A 12,065-nucleotide genomic window follows, 5' to 3' on the forward strand; every position below is an offset into this window, starting at 1 on the left:
GGCTTTTGTCTTGCCACTCTACCCCATAGCCCAGACATATGAAGAATACGGGAGATTGTTGTCACATGTACCACACAGCCAGTACTTGCCAGATATTCCTGCAGCTCAAAGACCAGTTTTCTTCTCGTCTTTTCATCAATTTTGGAGGGACGTCCAGTTCTTGGTAATGTCACTGTTGTGCCATATTTTCTCCACTTGATGATGACTGTCTTCACTGTGTTCCATGGTATAGCTAAAGCCTTGGAAATTCTTTTGTACCCCCTTCTCCTGACTAATACCTTTTAACAGTGAGATCCCTCTGATGCCTTGGAAGCTCTCTGTGGACGATGGCTTTTGCTGTGGGATGCAACTAAGAAAATTTCAGGAAAGACCAACTAGAGCAGGTGAACTTTATTTGGGGTTAATCAGAGGACCTTTAAATGATGGCAGATGTATGCTGACTCCTATTTAACATGATTTTGAATGTGATTGCTTAATTCTGAACACAGCTACATCCCCAGTTATAAGATGGTGTGCACACTTATGCAACCACATTATTTAAGTTTTTTTTTCTTCCCTCTACCTAAAATATTTCAGTTTGTTTTTCAATTGAGTTGCACAGTTTATAGGTCACATTAAAGGTGGAAAAAGTTCAGAAATTATTTATCTTTGTCTCATTTTTTTACATCACAGAAACCTGACATTTTAACAGGGGTGTGTAGACTTTTTATATCCACTGTATATCTGGTGCAGATTCCGTTGCATGCCATGTTGTGGCAGAATCTGTGATTTCTTCCCTGCTGACGCCTGGACCGATTTTAGGTTGTTCACATTCTTTTATGCATAAGTAATTCCATTAATCCCCGATTCTGTTATTAGGGTGAAAATGCGGTGGTCTGATACTACTGATTTTGGGGTGTTCACATAGTTTTTTTTACATAAGTAATTACATTAATCCTTGATTCTGTAGTTGGAGTAAAATTTCGGTCTGATAATACGGATTTTGGTGGGTTCACATTTTTATTTTACATAAATTCATTCGTCCTTGATTCTGTAATTGGGGTGAAATTGCGGCTTGATACTTCTGATTTTGGGATGTTCAGGTTCTTTTATACATAGGTAATTACATTCATCCTTGATTCTGTAAATGGGGTGAAATTGTGGCCTGGGACTACAGATTTTGGGGTGTTCACCTTCTTTTATACATCAGTAATTCCATTCAATCTTGATTCTGGAGTGAAATTGTGCCTGATACTACTGATTTTGGAGTGTTCATGTGTAGTGTACGGGGACTGTAATGCCCGTCACTACAGAAGGGTCACTTGTGTGCTGTCGTCCCCCTTATTTATGGGGAAGTTGGTATAAGTCGTCTTTATAAAATGTAATGTAATGTAATGCTATGTATTTCCCTGTTGCTGTAAAATGTGCATGTACAGGCCTGCTAGGGGTGTCATTCCAGCTCTTAGTCACTAGAGGGAGCTAGGGAGCTACCTAGTCTATATAAGGCCCAGTCAGGGAAAGGAAAGGGAGTTGGAATCTGTAGTCTAGTCTAACCAGAGTGAGAACCAAGCTGGGGATTAGACTATGTCAGAGTCAAGTCCAGGCCTGAAGCCTGTAGACCAGGAGAGGGGATTGCAGCCCCTGTAACCGGGTTCCAGATCCAAGGAGAAGGTTCCCCTCCTGAGCTCATATATGCAGAAGCAGGAACACCACAGCTAACCAGCCTGAGGAAACTGAGAGAGAGACAGAGGCAAGTCAAGAAAAGCAAGAGGTACTCAAGACTACAGAGGAGGTACTTGATAGAGATAAAACCAAGAATATACGCCAGAGCTAGGGCATTGGACCTTGGAGAAGAGTTTCTATGTTCCAGGATCAGTCAGGAATAGAGTGCAAGCTGCCTGTACTGCAAGTCCTGTGTTTAACACTCTAAAGTCACCTTGCTATATATATATATATATATTGCCTGCATCAACTGTATTGAAAATCAACTGTCTTCAAAGGAACTACGCTTCCGTCAATGTCCCTATATGATGACTACTAAAGTTTGAATTCTGTTTTAACATCACGTGGTTCCTCAGTTATTCCTGCTATCAGCAAACGGCGTGCCACCGTTTAATTGGCACTGGCGTCACGAACATTTCTCATCATCACCTGCCCTTGCAGAGAGTCAGCCGTCTCAGGTTAGTGTCTATTGCACTACAACACCCAGGAACATTTCTAAACCTAACTTGAGTACGCTGCACATGTTCTTTTATAAATAAGTAAATCCATTCATCCTTGATTATGTAATTGGGGTAAAATTGCGGCCTGATATTACTGATTTTGGGGTGTTCACGTTCTTTTATACAAAAGTAATTTAATTAATTCTTGATTATGGGGTGAAATTGCTGCCTGACACTATTACTATTTTACACTTACAGTTACTGTTACAGTACAGACAGGTGACAGGCCCTTCTAAGGGGACCGAGAGTGGCCAAAATGTTTGTGGAGCTGGCAGAAGTAGCAGCAGAAAAAGGGGGGGCGGGTGGTAGCAGCAATTGCAGTGACAAGGCAGAGCTGCCAGTCAGCTGTCATCCAGCGGTCGTGTTTTGACCAGCAACCCAGCTGTCCTTGAATGGTTGACTTGATCTTCAACATCATCTCAACTAACATCAGAAACCCCCAGCCAGGAGTCGTGGGTTCCTCTGACATCACGTTTTGTTGGCATGGCCCAGAAATAAGCTCTGTGCACCCACATGTCCTGAATCTGCCTCTTTCATTTTCTGTTCCTTCTGCTCATGAAGTATTATATGTTGTCAGCTCTGCTCCGGTTTTCAGCGAGAACAAGCTTTTTGAGGATAGTCTTCAGCTACTGCCCAGCCAAGATTTGGAGGAGAGATCCGCTGCTTCCTCTGGTACGCGGGCAAATAGCGACTATGATAGTTACATGGGAACAGGTGTTCCAAGCGGTCAGGCATGTGGCCATGAGACTGGTGAGGGTGACATCAGTGACATGCAGAGAGTAGTGGATAATGATTTAGCCGATTGCACGCTGGAGCCAGGTGACAAGGGGGCTTCATCATCATCTTCGTCAGGGGTTGAGGGTGGCAGCTTGTGCGTGAGACAGCTGGTAAACAATCAGGGTGGTAGCGTGGCCATGAGTCAGCAGCGTAGCAGCAGCTTGAGATATGGAACCAAACGTTTACAAAGTAGACGGTCTGCTACTAAGGAGCCTACCTGTCCAGAAACAACTAGCGATGCACAGGTTAATAGAGGAGGGACAGGCAGTCAGCACACAGTGGTGGAAGGAAAAATTCCCTACTCGCTTGTGTCGCCGGAGGATGTCAGAGTGGCCCTGTGTAGAATCAGTGGGCAGACGGTGAAGCGTGTCCAGGGTGCCAATGTTGGCACCACGGCCCTGCGTCAACATATGCAGCGTCACATAAAGTGGCCTGGGAAAACCGTGGTGCTAATGTTGTGGTACAGCCTGATGCATCTCCTAGCGGGCCACAACCCTTTTCCAGCAGTCAAGGCTCCACCACCTTAGCAGAAGGAAGCTGTGTTTACTTTACCATTATCTACTGGTTCTGATACTCCTCCTCCTCCCCCTCGTCACTCATTGACGGCAATGACACCTCTGCATTCTCAAGCTATGAGTCCTGTGCCAATGTCCTCCTCTGCCTCCTCATTCTCGACCTTGTCTTTAGCCTCCATTGCAGGCAAAATTTGGAGTACTCCTCCAGCATACCACCTATGCAGAGCACAGCGGTGTCATACTGTTCTGTACATAGTTTGCCGGGCGAACAGAGTCACACCGAGGAGGAACTGCTCCACGTCCTTCAAGAGGAAAATCGAATCCTGGCTATTTCCTCGACAACTGAAAATCAGAACCATTGTCACCGATAATGGGAAGAACATTGTGTCAGCACTGCGTCAAGGAGGGCTGACCCATGCACCCTGCATGGCGCACGTCTTCCACCCCACTGCAAGTCATCTTGAAAATGGTCAGGAAACTGTGCATGCACTTCAGCCACTCTTACCCTGTAAAACATGTCCTCCTTGAGTTGTAAAGGCAGAATAGCATTCGCCATACATCGCCTATGCGACGTTTCCACCCATTGTAACTCCACCATCCATATTTTGGACCGATTATATAAGCAGAGGAAGGCCATGAATGATTTCTTGATGATTAAGGTGGACAGGAGTACTCTCCTGTGTAACTTTGACATTAGCCAGTGGCAGCTCATGTGTGACGCCTGCTGTTTGCTCAGGCCCTTTGAGGAGGCAACTTTATTTGTCCGTCACCAGGACTATGGGATAACCTACGTCATTCCACTCCTTCACGCCGTGGAGCAGATTCTAATAAATCCCTGCAGGCGATGCACTGGCGAAGGAGGAGGACATTCCACACAAGCAATGTATACATAAATGGGTGGTTTATCTGCACAAGTGACAGGAGAAGAGCAGAAGGAGCTGGAGGGCAATGAGAAAGGCCAGACAGATGACCCCGACACCCCGTGGCCGTCTACAGTGGATATAGAGCCTGGGAGTCCCTCAAAGTCCCTTGCGCAAATGGCCAGATGCATGCTGAGTTGCTTGCGTAGTGACGGTGGTATTATCACCATTTGGCAGTGGGATGACTACTTGCTCTCCACCAGGGTAGTACCAGTCCAAAATAAGGGCAGTTTTTCACCTGCTGAGAGGGAGAATAAACTGAACTACTATCGAGAAATCCTATGTTGTCTGTTGACCGCTTCGCCATTGCCCATCCTCACAAAGGTGTGACCGGGGGAAGGGGGTCCTTCAGGTGGTAGCATACTTGGACTGCACCCTGCCACCCCAAGATCCTCTACTGGGCAGCCAAACTTCATTTGTTGACGCAAATGTCCGAGTTTGCCCTGGGCAAGCTTTCCTGTCTGGCTAGTAGTGTGACATTGCAGTGACCAGGAATGGGTACGCTGGCGCCACTTTAATGCAGTGGCAGGGTCAGGTGGATAATATATCCTGTATTTGTCATGACGCCAATTGCAGCGTGCGTAGGGTAGTCTCCCAGGGCCCTTCCAAGGTGTTCTAATGCACGTCCCAGATTAGGAATGCCAGAGTGGTGTAATGGCCTATAATGTCTCTATAGCTTGATGTTAGTTGTGTCACGGTGTCTCCTACCTGGGTACGGCTGGACTCCTGGCTCACTTGCAATAAATGTTAGTGTAGTGATAGTAGGAGTAATAGAGGAATTTTGCAGAAGAAATGATATCCAGACCTTTAGATGAAGTTCAAATGTTGCTTTACTTGAAATAACTTTCATCCAAGCAGTTTACAGCTTTGGTCTCTTGGTCCCAGCAGGTTGTGGCACTCATTGGCAGGAATGAATACTTCTGCTTTAAATGTGGAGCTTGCAGGATAAAACGTCTGCTTGGTAACTCTGTAATTATGGCAGGGCTAGCTTCTGCACTTATCTGGTACCTTCTGCTGTATGGGGACAGACTAGCTGAGGAGGAATTGGCTTCTCCTAGGCACTGGACTTGTCTCACAGATGGGTTCTCAGGGGATGCTTTCTTCCTGGAACTCTGGAGGTGGTCTGTAGTTTCTGCTTTTCTCATCCAGCTGAGCTGAAGGTGCTCAGACTGGGAATATGGCCAAGTCTCACCCGAGACTAGGTCCTTGCTTTCTTCCCTATGCAGGGGTTCTCCTGGACGCTATCACACAGCCTTCCCCTAGCAGGGGGGAGGCTACACTGACCCTAACCTCCTTCTCCACCCACGCTGCAGGATGTGGGACCAGCCCACTTCTCCACACACAGGGGGAGCTAAGCTGGAATAATCAATTCCAGCTCAGATATACTAAACACTAAATTATACTTGCCAATGGGTTGCTTCCACCTACTGGTAACCAGGCAAATGACATAAAAAATTGCTTTTAATATAGTTTTGTATGCACATTTGTGGAAGACATAATGTAAATTATGGTATATAATCGAGATGATAAGAAAAATCAGCGGCACTCACCAAACGCAGAGTTTCAACGTATGATCAAAAATCGCGTTTTTTGATTCAAGTAGAAGGCTTGTTCGCCCCAGCCCTGAAAAAGCATGTACCTGTTATCACAATAAAGTGATGATACGTTGAAACTCTGCGTTTGGTGAGTGCCGCAGATTTTTCTTATCTTCTCGATTATATACCGACATTTGCTACTCTACCAAGTGGGCACCACCGTATATTCGCATATACCCGATGTACACAGAGGATGATAATATTGTATTACCTGATTCGGCGATTTAAGGGGGAGTGGTGCCGTCTGGACTCTCTTTATCCGTGGTGGATAATGTAAATTATATGTGATGACAGTATAAAGGCTCTTAGGAGATAGTAGCGGGGTAGAGGTGTGTAGTAACACAACTCTGGGGTGTTCCAACATCAGAGCGGGGGTTTAGCGCGAACTTGCCTTTCCACACAAAATGTTGAGAAACTAACCTTTGTAAAGATAAATCAGGCATGGATCAGCCAGGATTTCCACACCCCAGTGTATGATGCATCAAACTAGATCATTCTGGGTGCCACAACAAAACACTGTGAAAAAAGGCCCATTTCTTCTGGCCACCTGCTTCAGCTACTATTCTGATACCGCCACCCGACTGATGCCACACACCTGCTGCCATCTTCTTCTACTGCCACCATCTTGTGCTGTTACTGTGATAGCTGTTGCCCCCCACCTCGCTACTCTGTGAGTGAGCCACTGTTTTGACAGCTCATGTGGTTGCCACCCTCCCCAGTCTGTGACTGGGCCACTATGTTGACTCCTCATGTGGTTGCCCCTCTCCCTACTCTGTGACGGGACAACTGTGTTGACTCCTCATGATTTTTCCACCCTTCTCACTCTGTAACTAATTTGACTCCTCATGCGGTTGCCACACTCCCCACTCTGTGACGAGGCCACTGTGTTGACTCCTCATGCGGTTGCCACCTGCCCCACTCTGTGATTGGACGATTATGTTTACTCCTCATCACTCTGTGTCCCTGTTTGACCACTAGTGTCCCTTTTTGGCCATGTTGATATCACCGTTTATTTTACCCTTCTTCTGATCTGCCAGAAGAACGAAAAAATTTAAAACAATGGATTCTGTATTTGGAGCATCCATATGGAATCTATCACATGGTCAGTATTTTGCATCAGGACTTGCTCATGATTCGGGACCCAAAACCTGGAGTAGGTACAAAACACAGAAGACATGCAAATATTCCAAACACGTGTCACCTCTGTTTTGGATCCACTCCTGTTTTTTTTTTGGGCCTTAGCAGTACTGATCGATTACTGACCAAATGCTGACCGTGTGAAGGCAGATACTTAAAGAGGACCTTTCACTAGAATAAAAAATGTAAACTAAGCATACAGACATGGAGAGCGGTGCCCAGGGATCTCCCTGCAATTACTATTATCCCTGGGCGCCGCTCCGTTCTCCCGGTATAGGCTCCGGTAGCTTTATATGTTCGACTCAACTGGGTGGAGCCTGCCGGCGTCTCCTTCTCCCAGGCTGTAGTGCTGGCCAATCACAGCGCTCAGCTCATAGCCTGAGAGTTTTTTTTTTCATATTTATACATAGTATTTTAGTGTTTTTTGTAAAAAAATCCTTTTTATTTAATAACTATTTCCCCCCTTAGGGGCTAGAACCTGGGATCTCTTCATCCCTTGTCCTATTCACCCTGATATAGATATATTAGGGTGAATAGGACTTTACACTGTCGCTGCTGCCCTGTGCATAGTACACACAGCAGCAGGGAGATTACCATGGCAGCCATGGCTTCAGTAGCATCCTGGCTGCCATGATAACCGATCAAAGCCCCAGGATTACACTGCTGGGACTCCGATCAGAAGCTGCCACTGCCACCAATGAGGTGGAGGGGAGACTGCCTATGGCCACTGCCACCAATGATTTTAATACTCGGGGGGTGCACTACGCCACCAATGTTTTTAACACTAATGCTTTTAATACTGCTGGTGCATTGCGCCACCAATGATAATTATCCTTTAATACAGATACAGGAGGCGGGTGTGACAGAATCACATAGCCGGAACCCAACCTCTGACAGGGAGCTGCGATCAACGGCAGTTAACCCCTCAGGTGCCGCACCCGTCTCCTGTATCTGTAAGAGGACCTTTCATGAGTCCATACTTATTAACTAAGTAGCAGGACATGTAGAGCGGTGCCCAGGAATCTCCCTGCACTTACTATTATATATGGGTGCCGCTCCGTTCGGCCGCTGTGGCCCCCATTACCGTCTCCCGCGCTGTATGCTAATTACTACTATCGGAACACTAGGGAGGAGACATCAGCTTATCTCCCTGGGCATTCCTTCTCCCTGGCTGTAGCGCTGTTCAATCGCAGAGCAGAGCGTCACTGCCAGGGAGAAGGTGAGTTTTTTTTCCCCCCTGGCTGTGACGCTCTGCGCAGTGATACAGCCATGGAAAAGGAACGCCCAGGGAGAGAAGCTGATGTCTCCTCCCTGGTGTTCGATAGTAGTAATTAGCATACAGCGTGGGAGACGGTAATGGGGGCCACAGTGGGCGAACGGAGCGCCCAGGAATAATAGTAAGTGCAGATCCCTGGGCACCGCTTACATGTCCTGCTACTTAGTTAATAAAGTCCAGACCCATGAAAGATCCTCTGGTTAATTATCATTGGTGGCACAGTGGCCGAAGTCTCTCCCCTCCTCCGCCCACTCTCTCCTCATTGGTGGCAGTGGCTGGCCGGCATCACAGTTGGAAAGAAATGAACGCTCTCCTTCCTTCCCGCTGTACGGCCGCCCGCTGTGTGTGATATGCGCGTCTGGCTTCTCCGCTCCTCTGTATTGCCGCGGCCCAGTGGTTGGGGACCGCTGCTCTAGTACATAGTACTGAGATAATAAATGCAGAGATTCCACAGCACAGAGAATCAGCTTTAGGTGGCAGAATATACTTGGGCCCCCTTAGGCCAAGTGCAACTGTAACATCTGCCCCTGTGACCACTTGTGAACAAGCGAACAAGTGTAGATTTATCCAGATCACGGTGGGCCGGCCCATCAATCCCAACAACCCTCCAGCAACTATTTGGATGGTTTGCAAGGCAGTGCTTATAGATATGGACAAAGGCTAGAGAGCATTTGCTCTGTGTAGAGTTATGTATATAGTACATTTGGGCTGTATATGCATTAGCTTTTTCTGAACATCTGCCTCCCAAAATCAAGCTGAGATGCTTTCCTGTCTTGAGGTAATTAACATATCCTTACATTTCACATAATCAGCTCTCAGAAGAGTCCGTCAGCATCTATAAAACTGCTGTTCATCTGCAGAAAAGTCCTGCGTTACATGGGGGGTGGCCTGACAACTCAGACATATGGTCAGGCTATGTCATGTTGAGTTTAGGTCTGTGAGACGTGTTCTAACTAACAATTCAGGATCTCAGGATGGTCCAGTCGGGTCAACTTGGGCGCTGATGGGCATTGTCATATGAGACATCATAAGAACCTGCCCTTTAGTGAATCCAGAGGAGCTGGCGTTAATGAAAGTCAGAGTTCTCTGTAAAATGTCAACCTAAAAAAATGAAGTGATACCTTGTGAGGAGAAATGTAAAATATCTGACACTGTGTAGTTAACAACCCTGTGTTTGCAGACACATTTCCTGATGAGTAAGGGATCATTTATGTTGGCGTGGCATAGACTGCAGTATAAGGAAGCCCTGCGGGAGGATACATATTAAAAATTAACCCTTCTTGGTGCTGTAATGTTCTGTTTCTGAGTTAATTCTACCAAGGTAGAATGATTAGTACTAATCTCCCATGACACTAGTCGTATGGCCAGGCCACCACTCCTTACCCCAAAGCTTTTTTCTCTTTTCTGTCAGTCATTCTCATGTCATTTCAGCGGTAAGATCAAGAGAAACCCATGACAAGCCCTGCTTTGCAAGTATACAAATTATCATTGACAAAGTGATTAAGGCTTGTGAAATCTGCCTCCATGTCTTAAGGGTTACCACATAACTCCTTCTGACAGTAACCTGTTCTTACTGCATTTCATATTAAGGTTGGTACATTTCCACAACATATTTAAACAGGTAAAATATAGACTTATAAACCTACACATATAGACTTAAAATACCATTATTAAACAGGTTGTTAACTTTAAGAAATATTGCCACACCTGTCCACAGGTTGTGTCTGGCATTATAGCTTGGTTCTATTGAAGTGAATGGGGCTAAGCAGCGATATCACACACAACCTATGGACAGGTGAAATGTTGTTTTTGGAAGAAAACAGCCATGTTTTTTTTTATAATCCTGAGAAACCCTTTTTAACGTATATTGGGATATTGTTGAGGAGAGAAGAACATGGAATTGCATTTATGTAAAGGGACAGGAGACAGCATAGAGGTCCATCATCACAGGGGTGACATCGTACATTGATCGCAGGGAGTATCATGAGTACAGGAAAGTATTACAAAGTCTCTTCACCAGAAGAGGAGCTATCACTGGTTGTATAACTATATTGTAAAGCTGTATGATATAGATTTAGCGCCCACGCAAATGTGAATCAGAATTACATCCTTTTTAATCTTTGACGATATATTTGTACATAATTTCCATTGTCTCAGCAAAAAGAATGAGGAAAAGGGAGAACATTCATAATTTTAAGAATCGTTTCTCAGCATGATGATGATGACGTTTCGGTCGTGGTGACCTTTTTCATGTCTCATTAATGGGTACACATTGCTGAGAAACGATTCTTGATATTATGGATGTTCTCCCTTTTTCTCATTCTCTTTGCTGAGACAATGGAAATTATGTACAAATATCTCGTTAAAATGCAGTGTCCCACTTATGTGTGTACAAGGGGACACTTTAAATTTCTACATCTGTATTGAATGCATTTCTGAATGTATGGTAATTCCTAATAACAGGCTGGCAGTGTTATTTTATCTAGTCACCCCTAGGTGGTGCTGGCATCATCTATATAAGTAGTTGAGGTTTGCTAATAAAGGTGAGTTGAAGGGAGTGGGAGTTGAAATAGAGTTGAGAGAGAGAAAAGACATGAAGTAAGTGTATGAGCAGAACAGGCCCAGTCCACAATGTAGCTGCCTTTTCACCCTCTGGGCCCTGATCAAGCCTAGGACAAACAAAGTATTTACAGCAGTACAGCAAAGACAAGTAAGTCTTTGTCTGAATATAGAGAAAGTCTAGTGGAGATTAGAACTAAGAATAGCCAATGGACTTCACAAGCACCAGTGACCCAGAGAGACTTAAGAGTACCTGGACACATGCCTCTATGGATATAGTGGACCAGAACATCTTCAGGAGAGCATTATGCATAAATAATGTAGCAGAGAGTTTGCCTGCCATGAGGGAGAACGCCCTTATTGGATTGCTCAACATAAGTAAGAAAACATTTTATTCAGTACCTGAGTGCTAGCAAGTGGACCTAATGTAAAACTATATCAACAACAATCTATTTCTAGCCTGTTAGAGCAACTTCCTTAGGAAAACTCCTTAACTGACAACTGCCCAGCTTGATAAGAGGATTACAACATATTTAATATTTGAACTATTACCTTCTTCTGTACTAATGGACTGTACTGACTACCTGAAGACAAGTGATTTAGTAAAAATTCAGTTGTTTACTACAATTGACTCCTCATCCTTCCTACCAAATTCATTTGCACCCAATGGTGCTGGCGTCACAAACACAGGGGCCCAGCCACCAAAGCACCTTAAGCATACCCATTACCATCAAGGGCACCTCAACTTCCATCTGGCTCTTGTTCCCTGCAATAGAGAGTTCCCCAGAGGATTTAGTGCTGTCTTCCCGATAACTGCAGCCGGCCCAGGGAGGCTCTGCTAACCGTGAGTATCAAAAACTACTAATACCCCCATCGGCCCACCGTAGCCTCACGTGTTGCCCCTGCGGAAACGGTCGCTGCAAAAGATTAAAAAGGATATAATTCTGATCCACATTTGTGCATGTGCTGAATCTATATCATAATAGAATAGGGTTGAAGCCTTTTTGGTTGCACTGCTCCCTACATATAGTGTGCTTTTCCAATATACAGTTGCAAGAAAAAGTATGTGAACCCTTTGAAATGAT

The sequence above is a fragment of the Bufo bufo genome, chromosome 1 (assembly GCF_905171765.1).
Source record: "Bufo bufo chromosome 1, aBufBuf1.1, whole genome shotgun sequence".
Lineage (NCBI taxonomy): Eukaryota > Metazoa > Chordata > Amphibia > Anura > Bufonidae > Bufo > Bufo bufo.